Source organism: Tenebrio molitor, chromosome 5 (genome assembly GCF_963966145.1).
Source record: "Tenebrio molitor chromosome 5, icTenMoli1.1, whole genome shotgun sequence".
Classification (NCBI taxonomy): Eukaryota; Metazoa; Arthropoda; class Insecta; order Coleoptera; family Tenebrionidae; genus Tenebrio; species Tenebrio molitor.
The window spans coordinates 9,632,048-9,656,438 of NC_091050.1; the positions used below are offsets into that span (position 1 = coordinate 9,632,048).

At 35.4% G+C, this 24,391-nt stretch overlaps 1 protein-coding gene across 1 annotated transcript in view; it reads left to right on the forward strand.

Annotated features, from left to right (window-relative positions):
* The first annotated feature begins 3,637 nt into the window (after positions 1 to 3,637).
* Axud1 (AXIN1 up-regulated 1) overlaps positions 3,638 to 24,391 on the forward strand; it is a 39,185-nt gene continuing 18,431 nt past the window's right edge. The window contains exon 1 of the mRNA XM_069046700.1: positions 3,638 to 3,779. The gene's annotated coding sequence lies outside the window, so the exon portion shown is untranslated. The remainder of the gene's footprint in view (positions 3,780 to 24,391) is intronic.

Here is a 24,391-nt window from a genome sequence, read left to right on the forward strand (position 1 = left end):
GAAATTAATGTGTCTGTAATCTTTTTGAATGGATTGTGAAGTCGTGGAGGTGGAGCATCTCTCTTCATTAAAAAGCCGTTTTTGCATTTCAGGTGGATTCATTTTTATGGACACAATACAGGTTTATTTAAACTTGTAGCGGTTTGGTAAGAGTGCTGTCCTCCAGGATTACCGCATTGTCCTGGAACACCAGTCGAGAAGGCCTCGCACGAGTGTGTTTCAGTCAGCTGAAACACAATTACATAAACCTGATCCGTAAAAATGTTTTTGGATCGTGAAATTCCAAGGTTTATTTGTGCTGAAAAATTGCGCACATAATAACAGTTGTCTAAGTAGTTACGCCGGGTTAAATTGTCGCAGGTCATGACTTTATGGTCCATATAAAACAGTAGTAATATCGAAGTAGGATTTATAGTATAAGATTTACTGGTATTTTACTACGACATAACTGTATCGTCAAACCGATAATTAATTCCAAACGTGATACACTCCCACCCGGTGGGAAATCACAAATAAAAAATTCAGCCCCAAATTATTGGAAACTCCTCCACAGCTCGCTCTAAAAAATACTCATACAATTTGATTGAACGAACAGTAAACAGCAAATAAAAACGGACCTGGAATTCTAATAAATAATCCACTCCGGTGTCGTTCGAATTATGAAAACAAACCGCGATTTCTCATACAAGCGGATGAATTTTTTTCGAGATCAGCTTCAGAAATTCGCTCGTTACGAGTTTGCATTATTTATTAACGATTCAGTGCTTACCAGTTTTCAATTTTTATTTACAAAATGTTTGTACGTAAGTGCTTTTGGCATATTTTAATAAAATGAGAATAATGTGTAGGTATTAAGAATGTTATTCTAATTGTGACATGTGGTTTATCACTGAAGTTTCGAATCGTCTTTACACAACTAGTTAGGAAATGAATTACTGACGATATTCCATTTTCTGTGACTTCTTCGATATCAGAAGTTGAATCAAATATTTTTCGTAACTACATATTAAGATCTTACATATCACAAATTACAGATATGGCGGACTCGATTGTGTAAAGGAAATTTCAAACTAACAAGGCAAATAAAAGTGACCCCTTGATTTTCAAGACAGAGTTGAAGTTTCAAGAATATTTTTTGTCAAAAAAATATTATGTGAAACATGTTAGGAAATGCAATTTTGTAGGTATATCTTGTGTGATTTTGAGGGAACTCGCTTTACTCGTTCTGTAAACATTCCGCTCGTCATACTATAACGAGCATTTCCTAACTTGTTACGTAAATAGCTATTATACGTTTTAGAAATATCAACTATGTATATCATAATCAGACGAGACAACTACTCTTACTACTCTTAATGGGAAAAGTTTTTCTAAGAGAAGTATCCTTAAAACTATTTCACTCTAACTGATGAAGTAAAGAAAATGACCTCTAGGTGCTGTGTTAAAGATTCTCGACAAAATTTTGCTGAATCGTAGCTTCCTTCGCCATATATTGAAAATAGATTCCAAGAAAGTAACACCTCTTTTTATTAATGTATAATACAATAAAAACAAGTTGAAGAATGTTTCCATTCTATCATCTATGAATTTTAACAACAACTATTTCAACAGTTCTGAGCTATTCTAATTTCTTCAGCCAATTATCTTACATTTCGTGATAAAAGTTTAATAGTAGTGCCTTCTCTATTTTTCGCTGGATCATCCCCATAACCTTATTCTGATATTAATTAATTGCTTCAGAAATGGTTTGCTTAGATACGTTAAGAAGATGAACTGTTGCTTAATGTATATTGTGCGCTATTAAGTTCCTCAGTTTAAAAGCTCAACTGAAACGCGCAGGACTCATATTTTACTGCCACATATACAGTTATTAAAGGAGCCAAAAGACAATAAACATACGACATACTTTATTGAGAATTAAAATATACAAACATAAACACCATATCTTAGAAAATCCTATTTCAAATCTTACTAGATCTTCTGAGTTATGTCTGGAGCCAAGATGATCATCCCGGAATTGAATTTTTTGTATTTGAAGCTCTACAACGAAAGATAATTCAACATCTTTATTTAATGGAAATTTGGTTACTTAATTAACTTGCATCAATTACCCTTTCAAACTGTTGAAAACAAATATCCCAAAATGTCAATAAAGAAAAATAAGAATTATTCTTTGTTGTTGCAGTCTTTTAAGTCTACGAGTAACAGAATCCAGTCGGCTAGTAATGATTTGCTATCCGTGTCATATGGGAAATATTCTTTCAGTACTGACAGAATCTACAATATCCATGAGCTAGAATATCTAAGAAGGTTAAAAGGTTCTTGCCCTGTGAGTTTCCATTTCTCTCCTATTTGATAATAATGACCATTGTTCGACACCTCCCTAGAAAGCGAGTCTGTATCCATTGTTACCAGTGGGTGAAGGTTTCTCTTTCGTTCACTTCACTTTCGCTCATCGTTTTTCGCTCACTGTCTTTCACTCATTGGTTTTCATTCTCTCGTAAATGTTTCCAATTCTTTCTGGTAACGTAATTTTGATTTTTTAGACAACAACTTGGGTCATTAAACATGAAATGCCATTAAGTAACAAACACAGATAATAATCGAATGATTTATTTAGAACCTCCTATTTTGTTCAAAAATTGCTCAGGAAGGAAGATAATATGTTGGAAGAAATATTTTGAAAAATTTCTATTTTTGTTTATACTTCCCTCTAAAAATAAGATGATCGTCTTATCATCTCATAAATAATTCTATCTTATCTAAATTTTATTAAATAAATATTTTGTACTATATTTTTTATTATTACTATGTTTCACACTTATGTTTTAACCATCGTCATGGAATATTTTTGGATATTCAAATATAATACGTACGTGGAAATATTTGTGTAGGAATTTTCTAACGATTTTCTGTGTACCTACACTTTACATTCTCCACTCGTGAAAATTGGAAAAATTTCAGCCGAAAGCAAAACAACGCAAAGATGCAAATGCATGACGTTGTAGCTGTTATCTTATCTAAATTGCTCGGATTTAATTTATTTTGTCTAGATTCATGACGATCCCTCGCCAAACGATTAGCTATAAAAATGTTAACACCTCTGTAACGAGCAAACATAAATCAACGGCGATAATTATTATTGGATGCATTGGACAATATAAATGCAAATCCGCGAGGTGAAAAGTTGTAGGGCAACTCACCCCTGCCACTAGTCCAACCAGCCCCCGTAATTTTTCATCAACCACGGCAAAACCCAAAAAGTCGACACTGATTACCTCTGGCACGCTTTGTTCCGAAGCTGTCAAAAGCTCTCGAATCCCGTGCAAAAAGTCGAAATATAAACTGATACCTACGGGGAAATCCGCGAAATTTCAAATCAAATCAAATCAATAAATCCCATTATCGAGCTTTCGCACGGCAGGAGTTGCATATAAGTCGCGAGCAAGTGGGGCTCAAGTTGACAGCTCCATAAACACATCGACCAGTTTGCGCAGACTGAAAAAATAAAAAGACATATCGCGCGTCGGCGAATTCCTTTGTGCTGGAGGAGAAAATTATCCTTGGTTCGAGGGGGTTCAGGACGAAGTCCTGGCGAAGTGTAGCGACTAGAAAGCAGGTGTCCAGTGCTTATGCGCGAACCTCTGCAGGATCGGTAATCGCTATCAGATATGTACCATGTCGCCGATGGCTTTACTTCAGTCGTCTTGCCGCCTCCGACGTCGACAGCCGCCCCCGATCAGCGCCGCCTCTCCAACGTGACAGCCGATACATCACAGGTTGGTGGAAAATTCTTAATGTGACAAGCTCCACCTGAAATTTTCTGGCGCCGGTTTTCATGCATTTCATTGTTTACCCAGCGGTCACAGTCTCAACCGTCACTTGATAACGCGTTTATCACTGATAACGACGCACGCGGCGTCCGCACATGACAAGCGTTCTCTAAATAGTTTTTCCAAAATTTTATCTCGCCAAATGGGATTTCGCTGCGTCCAAACACTTCTCTTCCTATTCCTCCGGTCGTATTTAGCCCAAGTTTATTTTTACAAAACGTCTATTAATATCCATTACCCATGTTAAGTTCTTAGAAGTTTGGATTTATTGTTACACTTCCCAAAATATCCGCGAGAAGAAATTTCTCTGTACGGAGAAATTTACGTCGGCTCTGAAAGTTATGCATTTTTTAATTATTGTTTACATATTAATTAATGAAGTCCGGGTCGTAAACGACGTCTCGTAACCGGAGCTTTCCCCGATTCCGCCCGGAAAAATTTAATTTGTGCTGGGATCGAGGGACGAACGGTCTCGATGAACACGTAAAATGCAAATTAATACGTTGCCAAATAATTTTCATCATCTGGGCATAATCGATACCAAGTGCATGCAATTTGTGTAAAAATACCACTCGGGCAGGAGGTTTGTCCCGAGGTGGTGTGGGATTACGATCAAATATGCAATAGATACGTTGACCTTTCCACGAAAAAGCTCTATTTATTTGACATAAAACAAGCGCTGCAACTTTTATGCCGTTTGACGATTGAGCGTGCAATATTTATTTGCTCCTTTAAAACTTCTTGGATTACACGTTAATGTGTGATCGGAGCATAAAAGTGGAAGCTCGGAGATGGTAAAAGCTCGTGTCCGGGCGACGTGCTATTTGCAAAGCGCAGGAAGATGCGGAAGGCGTCCCACCGTCAGCTCCGTGGACTATTAATTCCTTCTATCTCCCACCTCTGACCCGTGACCCTTTCCCGCCACTATCTTGGCTTGGAGGCTGAATCAATTCATTGTGGGTGTTGATTTCTACTTATTTCAATTTTCTCCGCATAAAGACGTTAAGCAAGATTCTTTCTCAGACACGTTCGTAATCAGTGTCTTCGAGCTTGTCACGCTATGCAGATTAATTCCATTTTATCACCTCCTCTAATTAATCTTCGATCGTCAATGATTTACCTTTCTCTATCTATTAAATAAAAATTTGTAACGTTCCGTGTTTGTGGAATATTTTTTCTTGTTTGTAATTTAATTTTTCCCATTATTGCTATTATCCGATGTTTGGAAAATTAATTTTCTTGAAAGTGTAATTTTGTGGTCGGTTTTGTTGGCCCAAATGGAGAATAAAAATAATTTCTATACATATATTTATTAAAGTAATATAAACGTGTCACGCATCACCCACCAAATTTGACATCAACCCCAAAAATAATTGCTTCGTCGAATTTCTATTTGTACATTTTGTATAGAAAGTGATGTGAATCGTCATTAAGCCCCAAATTTATACGAAATGCATTCTGGGCTAAAATTGATTGTTTTATCGTAACGATCATGTGGGGAGATTTGAGGAAAGTGTGGATAAAATGGTTTAAACGTGGAAAATTGTGGGAACGATGAATAGTAAAAAATGCAAATGTTGAAGTGAACTGATAAAAAGCGGGAGATATGAAGCAAAAAATGGTCTACGTGAAAAGAGAGAGGAAAAAGGCATCAGAGGGAAACGGCCTAAAAAATATTTTCTGCTAAATTATTGCCGGTGGGGTAAAATCTATTTTATCCAACATTCAATAGTAATATCGTGTTTTACTAGTTAGTTTTAATTGAGTAAACTGGGCTATAACTAGTCTGTTGTTTTAACCCACGTTGCCATTTGCACCGTGGGTTATAACATACATAACCCACGTTGCCATTAGCACCGTGGGTTATTAACGTTCATAACCCATCGGGAGCAGAATTTCATCAATAATGTCATTATCTAAAAATTTTGGAATATTGGATAAAACGTTGTATGGCATACGTGGGTTATTAAGTACTACCCACTCGAGGTAATAACCTACTCGGGCAAGCCCTCGTAGGTTACAAATACCTCTCGTGGGTAATATCTTAAATAACCCACTTATACCATAAATAACTATTATGTGATGCGATTTGTTAGAACGTTCTCATCGTTCGTTGGGAGAATGCGGTAGTAATTACTTCTAGTGTGAGCTGGTCCGAAAGAAAAACAATGTAACGCCCATTTTAACTTACAAACGAAACGTTTTCCTAAACAAAATTGATATATTTGTATTTGTGTAACTGAAATAAAATTACTACATTCTCGTATTTAACACCGTTTTTAGAATAATTCATAAATCGCGGATTTAACCAGAAAAAAAAATTTTAGACACCCCTAATGAAAACGGTAATATTATTTACTCACAAGCGGACGAAAAGCAACTCTTTTATGGAGGCACTTTTTCGGACGCCCTTCGTGGCGCCATCTGTTGGTGTGTTTAGTAAGTTAGCAACGAAACCGACAAAACCGATAATTGTCCTATCACCATAAATTATGTAAATAAGTTATTGTATTGCAAATAGTAAATTTCTAGTTTTATTGGCAAGCTGATAACAAATATGTACTATAAAAAAAATTGTTCGTATTAATATTAATACATATTAATCTAATATTTGAAAAAGATAAATACAAAATTAGTTTGTAATTTTTCCAATGATGTCTTTTGCTTTGTAATTCCTGTAGTCGTACAAAAAATTTAATATGCACCTCCTCCAAAAAGTGCCAAAAAAGTGTCTCATACATAAGTATGTAACTACATATTTTATTCAGCACACTCAAAAAATGCATCTCTGAATAAACTTTACAATATACATTTTTTATTTTTCATCACTTTCATCAAAATGCTATATTCTTTTCATTTTCAATATTTTTTTTCTTTTTGGTAGGTACTGATTAAGAAACTTATTCGTTTCTTTCGTCGAGATGAGAAGGACTGCTGCAACCATTTGAAAACTTTTTTCGCGAATGCAGGTAGATAATAATCACTTCCTAACAAGCTTAATTGCAATTTGATTTGTTTGAAAATATGGTTTATTATATCACAACATTAATAGAGTTGTACAGAAAAAATATTTTCTCTACGATCATCACGTAAAAGCAACTTTATTGATGTGAAAGCTGTAGTCTAAATTGTCATTTTATCCACCGACAAGTTAAAAGAGAGATCTGATTGGTTCCTAGCTCTGTATAAAATTGACAGATTCTTTTATCCATCGGACTTGGACCAATCAAAATAAAAAATTGCCCTAACCAAATACAAGAACGGAGCCATGATAACAAAACCAACATTAAAATCTAAAAAAATATTGAACTGACAATTTGTTTTATTCGTTTTTTGTATATTTGATCGTAGATAAAGTATAGTAAAGGTTTTTATCCACTTAAATGATTACATGCACTCGCCTTCGGCTCGTGCAGTAACTTTCATTTTCATGGATAAAAACCTTCTTTACTTGCTCATGTACTATGATTATAATTTTTTTTAATCCCCAAAAATGTAGTCTAATATATCCTATTCTAGGAGTAGGCCAGAATACTCCTTTAATATCTTACCTAGAAATGTAGCTGTGAAGGGAATAAATAACTCCGTAAAACTAGTTTTTGGGCAAACCAAAAAAATCTAATGTATTATAGAACATAAAGCTCATTCTCGCCTGAAAATGGCATTCTCCCGTTTTTGCAGCAAGGGCTTCAATTTCTGCGTACGTAAAATACGCAGCAAGAAAGACACTTAATTAAATAATTTACATTAAGATGCTTTGTTACAAGTTTTGAATTCATAAATCTCGTTCGTCCAATAGTTATGTGAAGTAGACTTTAAGAAATGAACTTTTCAAGATAAAACGAATCATTTTAGAATAAATTTCATAATATGTACATAGAACTATGTAATGTACAATTTAATTAACAAATTACTAAACGTATTGTCATTTATTTTCTCTAAAAATGTGCCAATTTAAATCAGACAAATATGTAGAAGAAATTAATTACATCAATCGTAATTTACACCTGTACATAATAAGAGGGTTACTATAAATGATTGTCGTCCAAGTTGGCGTAAAAACTGAATGTAAAATTTATGGTTGCCGCTCCATATAAAAATTTTCAAAATAATATGAATAAGTGAATTCACACCCTTCACACAGAGGAGTTAAACAATTCAGTATTGTTAGATTCAATCGTTAATTTAAAAAGAAACAAATACTACACTTTTCACCTAAAAAATTAGAGTGACAGTGACAAAAATTGACAGTTTACAGTGAGTCGGAAAGAATTTCATAACATGGGCATGGCTTGCTTCGACTACAATTATTTATAATAATAACCCTGTATAATAATTTTAACTCTGCTGCATGCCAGTATTGACAATTTTAAAATATTGCACTTATTTTAGACCAAAGCTCACTCATCTCATGACACACGGTGCTACAAATAACAAGAATAGTCTTAAAATATATACTTACTTATTCAACCAACATTTGGCTTTTATGGTAAACATAATTAACAAGTAAATTAAACCCTAAATAATTAAACAACTCTCCTATATTTTTACTTGAATTTGTATCATTCATTATCAAAACTATAATTATTTTTACTTAACCTACTGCGTTTAAAATTCAGTGAAAGATTCTTTTTGTACATCACAAGTGTGACTATGAATAGGTCCAAAAGTACATTAAAAGGAAAAATATTTCGCGTCCCAAAATAACAATTCCCCGTGCCAGTGGCAACAAAACTATTTTCGTGGCCGCCGTCAAGTACCGGCTAAAAGTATCATTCTGCCCCCCGAGAGTCTAAATCATATGCCGAGGCGGCCATAACAATCGATACCGTATTTATAGTTTTTCCAACCTTTACTGAAAGTATCGTATCGTGTTTGCCCCCATCAAGTGTGATTTTATGCCCGTTGATCGTTGAATAACTTCCACCTCCCCACTTGCGAATTTCCAATGGTTCCTATGACTCATTTAAAAACTACACCGCCATAAAAACACACTACAGCGCATTAATAGCCGATCACACACATTTTATGTCACCGTTTGATCGTCCATTGACTGGTGGGTTATGTTGTAAACAAACTGTCACAACATCTGTCAGCGTTGACAGCGCGCGAAATTCGAATAACGTGAATTCGGCAATTAACAAACGGCACCACATATCAAACGGGCGATTAAAGTGGACGCTGCAGTTTGTCTGATAAATGCCACTTGTGACACTTGCGATTGTGGCAACGCCGTATTAAGCTCTGACGTAATTTATGCCGGCCATGTTTTATCCGTGTCTCATTTTTGGGATATTTTGTCGAAAGTGCAAATCACAAAACAAATAGTGAGCTTGTTAGTGTCGTAAATTTGACGACGATGTTTCGTTTTACTCCACAGTGCGAGTCATTACTTAAGTCAGAACTACACTGAATCAGTAATTATTGGCCAATCAGGATCGCATACTTGGCGTGCTCGCTACTTTTATCATTAGAACAAGAGCGCTCAAGTTTTAAGTATTTGCGAGACATCTCCGACGAACTTTGTAAGTAGTTATATTATTTATGGGCAGAAATCGCCATACAGCTGCGAATAAAACAGCGTTTCCGGCTGAAGAATGAAGTGGTGGCAGTGGTGACACCTGTAGCGTCTTTAATGCAGATACAGGACTGCTGGCTTAAAAATTATCGTTTGAAGCTTGACTGGAGGAAAATAAAAGTCCAACCCATCCAAATCCTCTCCAATCCTAATTACATTTTTACTGATACAGGTAGATCGCACAAATTGCTATGGAAACAAATAATCTGTCTCTCTTGCTCTGATCAGACGTCGGTGTCTCTCTCTCTCTGTTTTTGTAATGAACGATCCGTGCAACCTTATACGTCGGCGGCCATAGTTACCGAACAAAACGTGTAGACATGACCTAAATTTTTTTTTAATGTGAGGTCTTGGAAGATAATGTGGTCGAGTGTCCAAGAGGGAGGGAGGATGTCTTGCGACGCTGTGCTGATGAAGCTTCTATTTCTTTTATTTCTGTGTTGGTGCGAGAAGTGGGAATTATAATCGCAGAAAGTTTGTTTAAAATCCAAGGAGACTGGAGAAAAGTCGGAACACTTGAGATGTAATTGGACGAGGGGACCGTCCGTCAGTGTCTCCAGCGCCTCCCAAACAACATCCGAGATGAGTTACAGCGCCAAAGAAAATTTGTACTTATTTATTGCAGTTATTTGCGGCGGTCGCTTGTTAATGATTTGATTTAGGACCGCTTCACACCATCATTTTGCGGCACGCACCGTCCGTCATTACTCTTCCCCACCACTCGACGAATAAGCCAAAGACAAAACGACAAGCGATAAATCCGGCAAAGGAGGCGATAAATCGCCGAGTTTTTAGCAATCCGCCCGGGTGAACCCCCGGCCGGTGACGTTTCGACAAGATGGCGGAACGTGGCAAAAGTGCACGCCGCGACGAGGTTAGGTGATCAGGCGTAGTGGCGAAATACGAAATTTAAATGTGGGGCGCAACAATGATTCCATAATATATGGGACACTTAACAATATTACCAACCCCCCACCCTGGAGTTCGCGCGGAATATGGCTGCAATATATTCCGTCTATACGTGAAATCAATGTGTTCAGTTGGTTGCCAGGACGACGCGCCGTTGTCATGGCGACGACGTCGTTGCACAGACGCTAGCGTCGTCACACAACGACGCCATAACTAACCGAAGTCGGGTCGGGGAGTGTCGGGTGGACGCGGTTTTCTTCGGCGATGCGCGAATTTTTTCGCATTTTGTTTCGCCATGACCTGATTATTATACAATTTTGTTTCGCCGCGAGCTATTTTACCGGCTTTGCCTTAATTTACTTTCATATTGGTATTTGTACCGAAATTGTACCGTTTATTGGGGGATTTGTTGGTAAATAACGATACTATTGGCCACTGATAAGCAAAGAGTGAAGGTAAATGATGTTGTCCACTCTTTCTGCTATGCTGTCTCTTTCTTTCCAACGATTTGCTTTCTTACAACCACTAATTTCTTAACTTATTTTTTCACCTTATTAGATAAAGATAAGATATATTACAAATTACACTACCTCTTGTTAGTTTCGTTGCCACGCTACCAAAAATAATCACAACAGATTCAAGATAATGAGAGATTAACAGGAATCCTCCAGATTTAGCAAAATTTATGTCTCACATTAGCGATAAATTTATAATAATTAGACTGCTTAAGAAACTAATAATAATATTTTAGAAACAAATTATCTTTAAAAACCCTAAGGTTTACATTTGATAAAACAAGGTGATTAAAATGTAGAGAATATTGCTTTTTACTCTTAATTAATAGCAAGCTGGAACCTTATTTATAAGTTTTGACTGAAAAAATACCGTTAAATTACGATGTATAGTAAAAACGTTTTAGATGTGGATTGTCAACCTCAAGGTCGCTTAAAACTTATGATTGAACTGTACTTTAGTGAGAAATCTGTCATAAATTCCAAATATCTTATGAGCGCACCTAGTTACTTTTCCTGGTAGTGCCAACCTAACGACAAGTCCCCAATCCACATCTATAACGAGCCGACTATAGTAAAAGATGGTGGTAGAATTTTATTTAAAAAAATGTTTTTTAACTGTTTATTGCTAAAAAATGATTTTGTTAGACAACGTAAGTGGTAATTTAAGATTTTGTACAAGACTACAAAAGAGATCTTTCCAAAAAATAAAAATAAAAAATACCTGCGCTATTCCTACGTTTAAAAATGAAAGACTGCGAATATCTCAAAAAAAATAAATGCTAAAAGTTATTAAAATTTAATAAATGACCTGTGATCTATGGATTACATAAATAAAAATGAGAGATTTTACTGAATCCGGAAATGAACATTCGATGTGATAGTTTGTTAACCTCAAAAAGTGTAATTAAAACTTAACAAACACATAAAAAAGTGAATGTTTCATTTATCATCGGTAACATCCCAAGACCGTATAATTTTTTATTTTACCCAAAAGGTTTGTTACTTAGCAACAACACGAGAACTAACTGTATGGTAATGCATGCATTTTGTCTAATGTCAATTAGTTCGAGTGTTCTTGCTTAAAGTACCAAAACTTGCGTGTGTTAAATAAAAATTAATCTAGAGAAATTAGAAGGTCGAGATATAGCACCGCAAAATGCAAGGAAACTTTTTAAACTAATTAATGCATTTGGTTTTCGTGTTGTGACAAAGCAGGAAGAGGACATTTAGAGATAATGTGTTGGTTGGTGATTTTCATTCAAATTTGACAGGTGCTGGAAATAATCATCATAATTGTTTCATATTTAATTAATTTATGTTCTATTTAACGAATACGAATAAACGTTCTAGAGTATTTTACGAGTCACATTAAAATTTGAATTGAATTTTGTTTAATGACACCATTATTTATTGCAAAGTTTCTAGTTTTAAACCACATTTACTGGCCCATTTGAAAAGTTTAAAATTTACAGGATGTTCTACAAAATTACCACAGTGCAATTTTACATAAGACTCTAAATTGTTAAAAAATCTATGTGATTCTTTCTCGGTACATTTAAGTACGTGTATAGTTGTGGGGCACAAAGGTATATTTAAAAATTAAAAATATAGTACATAACCAATGACCCAATATGTAGTTAGTTGTGTATCAAGGCCAAAAAAGAGCATGTTTTTCGTCCGAGTCTGAGTTTTCTGGCCGAGGCGCAGCCGAGGCTTACAGGCGACCGCAAAAAATTACAAAATTATTTTGTATCTATGTATTTTTTCAAATAGATAAATTTATTAAAACATATTAACAATTTTTTACAGTATTTGTTATCAGCTTGGGAACAAAACTAGAAATTTACTATTTGCAATACAATTATGTTCTTATTTACATAATTTATGGAGACAGGACAATTATCGGTTTTGTCGGTTTCGTTGCTAATTTACTAAATGGATCAAAAGATGGCGCCACGGTCAGAGTACGAAAAAGAGTTACTTTTCGTCCGTTTGTGAGTGCGTAAAATTACCGTTTTCATTAAGGGTGCTTAAAAAAATTGTTTTTTCTTCATTATTTGTTGGATTCAATTATGTATTGCAAAATATACCTATAATGAAAAGCAAGAATTCGATTTTTTTGTGTTTATTTGAGTGTACTTTATACAGATAAATAAATCTTTCACTTGTTTACAAAGAATGCAGAACTTCCAACAAATCTGGAAAAAGGACTGTAAATATTCAGAAGATTATTGATGGCGCCATTATCTGTCCTAATGTTTCCATCCATTTTTTGTCCATCGTTACGACCATATTATTTGCCCATAAATAAATTAAACTGTCAATACTACACAACAGGAATATTTATTTTAGAAGCTGAAAACCCTCTTGACTGTGACTACAACACACAAGTTTAAGAGCATTAACGTGTAATTAGAAACATTTATATTTTTAGAATAAATTTAGTTTACCGGGATTAACTCAAAAGGGTAATAAAATTATTTTAAAACGCTGGAATTATATTTTTCAGACTCGTCGAATTTATGAATGTCAAAGGATTTCTTTTCTCCAAACGTTTTATTCAAAATGTATTTATTTCAGATATTTTCAGTTATCTAAATATACATTTGTAATTGCATTTAAATAATTAATTTATTAATTAACAGATGCTACCGACTTTCTTGAGCTTAAATTAGCAAAGTAAAAACTTCAGAAATTACTTCTCTAATTCTTGATAAAATTTATGTTAAAATACTGCCCACAACTTATTTAGAAAACAACAAAGGCTTAAACGACAAAATAAGAGAACTGTAATTGTGAGTAAACATATAAAATGAAACATCAAAAAAGTTGCTCAAAATGCTTGCCATCGTTTGCAATGCAAGCTTCAGCACGACGTGCCCAAGAAAGCCGAACACGATTCAGAATGCCTCTGTTTTGTCACATTTTCTGACCGGTGTTTTGAACTCGCAAACTAAGAAATTGATTTGCAAGACGTTCCTGGCTGGTTTTCTATTTCGTCAAAAATTTCTTCTTCTCCAACTAAAATGCGATCTTCTCGTTGGCAGCTAAAGCGCGCTTATTCATTTCGACGCCCGAATTCGCGAAGATGCTGCACAACGTTTACAAAGGTTCGTGCATTGGGTAGTATCCTTTGAGGAACCCTTCACCGTAGGGTGGAATGTCCATAGATCAAAACTATGTCGGTTTTCTCCAGGTTGGTGAAAGCCATTTGTGACTTAAAAATTGAACTTAAGATTGAGGTTCTTGTCAAAGTGACTTAACTTTGAACTAAATAACAACAAACAAATTTTTGTACCCACTTTTTCATAAAATTCAGTGGTTTCCAAACTTTTTTTGAAAAACCTTTTCTCGAAAAATATCATTATTGGCTCAATCGTTACCTACTGTGGAGTTCTACCACTGGTTAAAATATCTGCACAACTTTCAAAAACATTTGTTAACATTAATTTTCAGCATTCTCGGTTTTTTCTTTAACGAAAAATTACAATCCCTAGGTACATATTTGTCATAAAGTACTCTTTGTGTATCACATTTTTCTGTAATTTTCAAGTAGTTTTATTAAGAACAGTGTAGAAAATTTGGACTTTAATAATACGATCTGAGAGAAATGATGAAATTCATTTTTATAAAAACCAGTCTTAAGAATGTTTTCACTTAAATTTTGATCTATTAGAGCCTCAGAAGACGGTAATATATCATGTTTAAACCAGTTCTATGCTCACAATGCAACAACATCGGAGAACGTTGTCTTTCGTGGCGCGCATAACAAATTTCCTCAGCCTTTCCGCATAATTCCTGGAATTTGTTCCGGCCAATAATGAAATTAAAAATTTCGTCGAGGCGCAAATTGAAAAGTACTGTCAAATTCCTTCATTTATCAGCGGGAAGAATCTCCATTATAGTGACAGTTCACAAAAATCTGTCGCCCGAAGTGTAAAGAGCAAAAGGAACAAAACTGTGATGGATGAGGGAGACACTAGACAGAGATCGACGTCATTTAGGTAACGACACAGATCCCTATCTCCTATCCGCTCGTTTCACCCTTCGAATGGGCACCGGTGGTGTGAGTTGTCTGTGCATTGTTTGGCATCCATTGATTTTTTCACAGAAACTTTCCATATTCCGGGAATGAACAGTTCGACAGGATAATTTTCAACTTTTATCAATACGAAACAAAAACTCCAACGCGTCTGACCGAAACAGTGACAGCACTCACGTCACTGCCCCGAAATAACACACAAGATTATTCGGGAAATTGTAATTAATAAATTAGTTCCACTGAAGGGAATCCGATAATAAACTTGCCACAAACACGTGTCAGAAATTTTCTAGATAATAGTGACATCTGTGTGAGTTACGGAGACGCCAGATCGATAAAGAAATCGTGAAGTTAATAAACGTAAACCATAAATAATAAAAGACAAGAAGAAATACTGTATGGGGTTTAATAGGACATAAAATCATGTCGTATTGTGACCGCCGTCGCTTTCTGTTTTCAAACACCACAAATCTTCTGGAGGCAGCGCATGCCTTCGACAGGGTCATGAAGGCCTCCATTAGGTCATAGATAAATTTTGACTCAATTATAGTGCTAGGTAAACCGGAGGAATTAACCAACCCCTTCTTTATTCCAGAACAGAGAGCGTTTGAGTAATAGGAAAATAAACTTTGTTCCAAAGCAGCAACCGGACGGATGAAACCAATTCTTTCGAAAATACGATGAGCTGGATGAATAGAATGAATAGACTTTGAAAGGAGGATCAAGTCGAAGTCTTGAAAGAAGTTGAAGTATTTTTATTACCAAACACGTAGGTACATAACCTACCTGAAAAACTTTATGATTATTATTCGATGAAATGATCGGTATAAAAGGTACCGATTCGAATCGATCACGCTTCGCTGAAATTTATTTACGTAGTTTCGCTCATAAATCTCAAATTGCTGTGCTTCTGCAATCTGTGCGATCGCTTTTTTCTTATCGTCGACGTAATGTGTATACGGCGCAGTGCTGGAGTGATCTCATTCGACCTAGACTTGATAAATTAGTCATAATAATTACCTCAAATGGTGGACTAACCTTGCACCGATGTGCAGATTATAGTGATTTCTTGAGACGAAGGAAAGAATCTTACGCGGTCCTCAAAATACGCTCACGAGTTAAGTTTGGAATTGTTCCCCAGTTAAATTGGGCGAGTTTTAAGAAACGTTTCATGTAAATTAGAAGATTAAATTTATGTCGTTTTACTAATTGTATAATTGATCTTTGGGAAGCTGTTTCCGCTGGGAATACTCATCAAAGTGTTCTATAGAATCCAGTACAATTACACGCGAGTAGAATACGATACTTTCACTTGATAGTAAATTCTGATGAAATTATTTGTTACTTATTTTAATAAGAAAAGACACAGACTTTCGAATTATGACATTTTCAAATGCTTATGACATCTGAATATAATGCTGCATCACAGCAATTTCACAGTCTGTGCGATGATTTGCAAATGCATTTTGTGATTCGTCACAACCAGTAGAGTAATGAGTAGTCACGGGAGTGAGCAATGCACTATTAATTGTAAAACTAAACTATTTAAGAGGAGTAGAGAAAAAAGGATAAGTTCGAAATTCAAACAATAATAAAAGACCTTCTGTACAAAGTGTTGTGGCTGCCTGGATTTTTAAGGTTATGACAATGGTGAAACAATCAGTCTTTCTTTTCGCCAGATCTAGCTCCCAGTGATTACTCTTCGTTCCTAAAATTAAAAAAGCACCTTCGTGGGAATTACCTTCCAAATCAAAGCACCGATAATGATAATACGAGTATAAAAATGGTGCTTTCAAAGGATTTGTCATTAGTTTATAGAAATATCATAATGATAAATAAATCGAAGTAGAATCTCTGCAAAAGCAAAACAACTAAAAAAAATTAAAACAAGTTGAAACTTAAAGACGTCTGTGTAAAAAATAATATATTTCAATATAAAATTGCAGATAAACACCATTCACGTTGTTTTGGCATCATGGGAGGCCATGATTTATTTTTTTAACGTTGGACACACTGTTTGATTTCCGGCACTAAAGTGCCTGACATGCGGACCTATCAAAATGAAGATAACATGTTGCTGAATGTCCTGCAATGTCTGAGTATTCTTATTGAAAACTAGTAAAACTGACAACAATGCACTAGACATTGACGCTATTTATAACCTCTAACTTAGAAAAACATAACCTAATTCAACAGGCAGCTTTACTACCAAATTAAATGCAACATTTCCATGGCCTCCCATTATATAAAAACAACGTGAATGTATTTTACATATCTATTTGATTTTGAAATTTAAAAAAGTGAATAACAACCAGTTTTACACTACACATTTTAAAAACGAGTGAAAATCGCCTGTACCACTTTTTAAATAATTATTTTTGACCATTTTGATTTATTTTGTTAAAATTACGACATTTAGTACCTTACTCTTTTGAAATGGTAACAAAAATCTTTCATTTTTATTTTGTTTATCATTGTTAATCGCATAATTTAATATCTTTCTGCCTTACTTAGATTTTGTGTGCTTTATTCATTTTTCAAGTGAACACCCAGTAAAAATGCCAAATAATACACGTTATAAAAATTTTCTGTATCAAATTTAATGAAAGTCAATGAGTATCTTGACGCACAAATAAAGGATTTTTTTTCAAAGGACATAAAAGTACTGCAGGATGGTTGCGTCAACTTTAATGATGTCTCAGATGTCTATAATGAGAAATAAAATTTGACTGACTTTTTCTAATCTTTTGCTTCTACGTCAGGGTCAACAAAAAATGAATGACTTGCGTAGGTAATGAAGAAGTCTTTATTATGTCATAAATTAATTAAAGGTATTCAAATTTGCAACTATATTTCCAGTTAAGTTGCAACAAAAATTTGATTGTTAGAACAAGCACAAATTAGGAAATTATGTAATATGTATATTCAAATAAGAAATTTCCTTACATGAGGCCACATCAAACATTTGGCTCTTACATTTACAAGATTTTTTTTATTTTTTTATTATTTCATCATTAGAAGAATTAATAGGAGAACATTGGAAATACTGTATGATCGTCTTGAAACACGTTATGAAAAGATCTAAAAGAGGATATAAAAGATTCTATTTTTTTTTAATAATTGCTTGAGACTATAATAATAATAGCTTGCCACTTTGTAGCAACTTTAATCAAGAAATTCATATTGCACTTTATAAACCGCCACTACTTATAAGGCATTTAATACGATTTGTCGGCTTCATAATCATTAGCAAACTATGCAGAATCATGCAACCAAAACCGGAAGTATTATCCTGCATGAAATTCCTTTGAGGTGTCTACCATCTGTGCTCTTCAAAGCACACTCAAATCGTACTACCGGTCTTTCAGTTTTAATCATGTAACAGATTATGGCAGCAATTTTCACAATAATTTCCACACAAATAAAAATCCAAAGCGAGGATAATTGCATTTTATTTTAAAATATTGCCAAAAGCTTCGTTACATTTTTAAGCGGATTGTTAATATTTTAATTACAAAATACCCGTAGTTACGTGGCGACAATATTGTACCAAAAGCAACCGTCAACAGATTACAAATATCCAATAATTGGTCAACAAGGTCTTTTGACTGGCATTACGCCATCATGGCGCCTAGCCCATTAAATTTTATTTAATTCTGTGTGTTTATTTTGAAAATAAATTAAATAATCAAATAAATTCATTCGTAAATATTGTTTTACAGCGATTCCTTTTCATTACTTGTTGTAACCTACAATGACAAGATTAAAATACATAGTTGTCCCTAGTAGTTATTATTTCTAGCAGCACAACTAGGGCAAAAATAAATTCCTCCGATAGTCGGAGGAGTGGGTGAGGAGATAAATGTAAATTCCGGCGTTGGTTATTTATTATTATATTTGTACAAAATAAAATAAAAAATAAATAAAATCAATTGAAACACCTCACTTAGCAAACTATAATTTTGAAATGTTTACAATATTCTGTAGAAACTGTAAAACTGTAGAAACACAGGAACAAGTTTACGAATTTTAAGGAACTTTACATTTTCATGTTACTTATTTTGCATTCAAATTCTTTAAAAATACAAAATCCTTCCAGGAAATTGAATTTTTTTATTAACAAACCTAAACTTTTCCATTCGAGAAGTAGTGGTTGACAATTATTATTTGTTATCGATGTGCAGTCCTCTGCTACAGGCGATAGCAATTTTCCTTTGAAGCGCTCTCACGTTTGTTAGCTCCTCTTTATTCGGTTCTCCAATTGGCGCTTCCTGTTTCCATCTCGAATCCTTTTAATTAAAATGGAAAAATAGCAACGTATACATATTCGAACCGACAATAAAAATAACACGAGCTGGTCTCGTCGACATCAGGACCCGGAAAATATAATTGTCACACCGAAATAGAGATCAGATCTAATTAACTAGCCCTTCTATCGGTGGCGCTTTTGTCGCGGCGAAGTTGTGACGAGTGAGGTCGCGAGTTTGTGATGAATAAATCTTTTCTTAGGCCAGAGCGTAATAAAATGATATATTGTGCGCCTGTCCCGTAGTATTCCTTTTATTAGGGATAATAGGTGTAAAATTTTTATCACGTGTGGATGTTAAAAACGCGCTTCGAGCACCAGTTTTTAAACCAACCACCAGTTGAGCAAAGTGTATGTTTTATTGTGTTGCGTTTATTGTTATTTTCTCACATCGCAACATCCACTTGTTGAGTAAATGCAAAACTGGTAGATCCAAAATTGATCGAGTTAAGCTTGGAGGAATTCTGAAGCGAAACAACTGCGATTTCCTTGACTTTGTTGCAGGATTTGGGGTAGAACGAGAGGTAGTTTGTGCGGCCTATCGGTTTCCGGTCGTCTTCCGCCCCCGTCCGATCAACCCCAATCGAGCTAACGAGGGCCGACTTAAGTGGCGCCATAATTCGAACACGTCCGGCGATCTGAATAAAGAAAGCTCCACTAATCAAAGCTGTCGTTGTGTGTTTTCAATTCCTGCCGCGGCGCTTTGGCGAGCTTTGTGCAGGAGCGCACTTTGAAACTTGTCCGTATATTTTCTCATTTTGTTTTGTTTCTGTCTACACACTCGATTATTTCCCCCACCTTCCAGACCATAGAGCGGGAGCTCTCACCCCGAAATCTCCATTTCAAAAGGGTTTTTAGGGATAATATTATATACTGAGATCAATAATTCCTGAGGCGGAAACAACCGGCTCTGGCCGGAGGTTACCGAACGCCGGCGTCAATAGATTCAACAATATGTCGTGGTGGGGGAGCTTTACTAATATCTATAAACTTAGCGGCTTCCCTTCCACCGTAATGGGCACGGAACGCACCCCATCCGATCCTGTTTACCCAACGGAATTACATTCCGAATGTCCGACGATCGGAATGCAATTTCGGACAAGACGGAACCACCCGAACCAATCAACGTCATCGACTCGACCAATCACCAACTCGCCGACGCTCTTTCAAATTACAAACGAAAATCGTTAATCAGAAGAAGGACCTCCTGCAAAGAATATTTCCTTGTTTTTGTCGGAATCCCGCAGCAATAAATCGAAGCCGGCTTACGGGGGTCGCTTCCAGTCCGGATAAGCTCGATAATCTGATGATGTTAAAAGTCAAGACGTCCTGGTGGAGGTTATGGGAACTTAATAACCACCTGTGGACCTACGCGTAGGTCAGTAAAACCGAAACAGTTTCAACTGCGTGCAAATGACCCTTAAACTGCTGACTAAATCCGTTTAGCCGGGATATTTCCTCCTATAAATTTAAACGGCCGATATTATTCCCTCTGTAAATTCGAATCAAAGGGCACCCTTCGCCCGGGTCTTGTTTTCACTGTTTTTCTTCTAGCCGAAAGGGTGTCATCTTCAAACCTGCAGGCTCTCGAAAGACTTCATTTGTTTTAAAAAATGTGTGATTAAAATTTAAACAGGAAACAATCCTAAACAAAAAGAATGACTGTTACCACAATTTTTCTCTTTCATTCATTAGGCACCTCATTCAGTTCTATCCCAATGTTACTCAAAACAGCTCCATCTAAGGTAAGCCGAATGAAATAGCACCTATAAAAGAACTAGATTTATTTCGCTTTGTCTTGTGGAAAAGTGCATTGTCTTGTTGAAACATAAAATGATTCGAGTCTTTAAAACAAGAACAGGGAAATATGTATCGTGTACAAAAGTTATTTTTAGCTTGAAAGGTCATTACATATTTTCAAACTCTAATTTAATATTCATCAGAGAAACAAAACGCCATATGTGAAGCAGTGGTTAATGGAAAATAGTCGTTCCAGACTTATTTAGATTAAGCTAAGACAAGTACATAAAAATTTTGCGAAAAGCCACGTTGTTGTAAGCAGAGAAAACAAATTCTATCAATTATGGTTCAAGAAATTTAAAAAAATGTAAAAACAAGTTGACGCAGTAGAGATCTTTATCTTTGCTTATTAACACTGCAAAACATATCACAAATTATATACTGTGAAATTAAAAAATTGCACAAAAAATAATTCATGAAATGCGATAAAATAAATTGACTGAGTTAACGAAATCAACATAATTTTAAATTTTGCCAACGTAATACACTTTTGTTTTTATTTGTTTTCACTATATTATTACTACACTTGCAATTGTTTTCGTAGAATCTTACGATTAACCATGACAATTATTAAATAAATAATAAACCAAATAAAAATTATTACAAAAAGAGAGAGAACCTTCAAATAATTGTTATTAGTTTCGCAAGCAAAACAAAAAAAAATCTAAATCGTCTATTAACATGTTTACCTTCTCGAATTGCATCTATTAGGTTTTCATAAAAACATTAGAAAACAAATGCCGCAGAATTCAATGTTCAGTTGTTTGTCATTGTATGCAAAGGACAGAATAGTATTTCTTTTGTTGAACGCAATTTTTTTTTTCAAGAATTTTGTATATAAATAGACAATTTTTTCCAGGTAGAGGTGTTGGATTCTCTCATGGGCTGTGACCTTGGAAATATCTGCGCGAAATCGTACCGATAAACCAGTGAAAAATCTGTAAATGAAAACTGACTACTTTATATGCAAATTGACGAAAGAGAGACGAAACCAACGTAACGAATGACGATGTTTTCCGGTCGGTTTATAGCGCCTACTTGAGACCGATATTCGTCGTTTGCGCAGATATGACTCATAGCCCATGAGAAAATCCAACACCTCTACATGTTTAAAAGTAAGTCATTTTGAAACCGCAACAGAGATACTTTATTTGCACCATAGTATCGGGTGTTCATTTTATCTTCAAAGTTGACGTTGAAGAGTCGATTGTGAACGCACCACTCATCAGTCTGTAGAGCAAAAACACAAACAACGCAAAATTGAGGTTAAAAATAAACAGCTGATCCGTGATCTACAATCCGTGGTGCGTTTACAATCAACTCTGCAACGCCTACTTTGAGGATAAATTTAAATGAACATCCGATACTTTAACTGAATGGAGCATATTAAAAAGAAATTGTTCATCAACAGTACCTTAATTACTTTGACATTTTACTAAATGTAAAATGTCTTAGTTATTTAAGAAAAACAAAATTCCGATATCATAAAGTGGTGACAAGGACTAAACCAGGTTTAATCATATTTTAAGCTGAACTCAAGGATTAACTAATGACGAAAAAAGTCATTGTATTTTTATTAAGGTGGTGATATATTGTGTTTCTCGACATGGTCGCTAAGAGGTTAATTTAATAGAATGTTGCTGAAGTGCTTCCATGTCTTTAAAAAAATTCGGAAATATGCAATAGTTACTAGACCCTAGATCTGGGAAATAGAGGGAATACCTTTCATATTTTGGAACAAGCATTTTGAAGAGAAAAGACTAGAACTTTTCAAAGTAGAAGCGTTGTACAGAGAGAACAATCGTCTAGTCCCAATTTTCCTCTTCTTTGTTCCTTGATCCTTTCCCTGTTGAAGTGATGGCACAAATTTGCAAGAAAGTGGCGAACCAGTATGAAGTTTTATCTACCGTAAGAAATCTTTCAAAGAATCCATCCGGATCCTGATTATAAGAGTTAAATTTGCCTCAAAGGTCAGTTGATGAATCCGCTTCTGATTTGGGATTAACATTTTCCCCTACCCTTCAAGATTAATTCATTGTAAAATTCCTTTGCACATCGCTTGTGATTCCTATGCTACACCTAAAGTTCTATCACAACAGTTCTGAGTTGTGTGACGTGTTTACAAAATGTTTTGCCAAGTCTTAAAATTCTTGGACCACTTCTTAACAGCTTCATTTCAAGATACAGATTTAACTCATGTCAACATCAAACAGTTTTTCTTATTTTCAAAGCCCTACCCTCGTGATCTCAGAAATAAATTTATTCTAACTCATTGTCAAACGTAATTAAACCAGTTCGTGCAGATTTTTTTTAGTGAAATTCCACTTCATCACAGTACGTAATATCAAAACATAGTCTTCGTTTTTTGTAGTTTTAGTCACGTTAATGTTGTGCAAGCCACCAACGGTAATGGATAGTAGTGCATTGCTAAGACAAACATCTTTCAAATCGACCCGAGGCATTACTCTACTTCCAAGCTTGTGTCAGTCAAACCAGTCATTATTATTTGGTAGCTGTAGTTTCTGCTGTCGTTTTGGCCAATTTCTCAAACTCTCATGTAATTATTATTACACTGGATTTTATAAGTAAAGCTGACGCAACGAGATTTGAGCAACAATCGTCGATTCCAATCTCGGTGAAAACAGTTGTCTGATGATAATCTTCTCGAAGGGATTCGCCTCGTCATTTTAATTCATCAAGTCCAATCTGCTGCTACATTTCGATATTCAAAACAGCAGGATTCGGGATAATCAGTCGTCCTGAGCGTCGACAGCTGAGCGAAAGTGATGCAAATATCCATTTTCCATTGGAATGAGAGTTGAGCTAAATTAAATTACAATTCTGTCGACAGGAGGATAAAACTATTAGCTAGATGTGTTGCGAAACTCCGGTTCGACCGGTGTGGGCCCGGACCCACCCAAACTTGCCCACGCTTTGCCCACCCGAATTGTAAAAGAACTCAATCGATACGTCTCTATTGTGTACCTGTCAGAGGAGATGTAACCTGCAAGTGCACATCTTAATTATTCGAGATCTAGAGCTTGGGGTTATGAATGTTCAAGACTCACGCCACTGTCGTCAACTAAGCAGAACACAACTTGCTGATCACAGATAAATGCAATAAATAGTCCGCCATGTTAGACAACAATGACAGCAATATCCAGGAGCTTACGGTTTTTTCAAAAGAGTCAACGACTTCTAATAAAGAAATTCACAGTCTGGTAAAAATTCAACGGAGATTCTATCGTTGAAAATTAATACAAGTCTAGCTCAAGGCTCCAGCCGTGGACACCGTCTTTTCACAAACAATAAGGTGCACCAATAAGGTGTAGCTGCGACGTTCGATCAATGTTAAGGTCGGATTGTTTGTTTGGAGCCGGGTTAAGGCTTTGCAAAGGCCACATCACT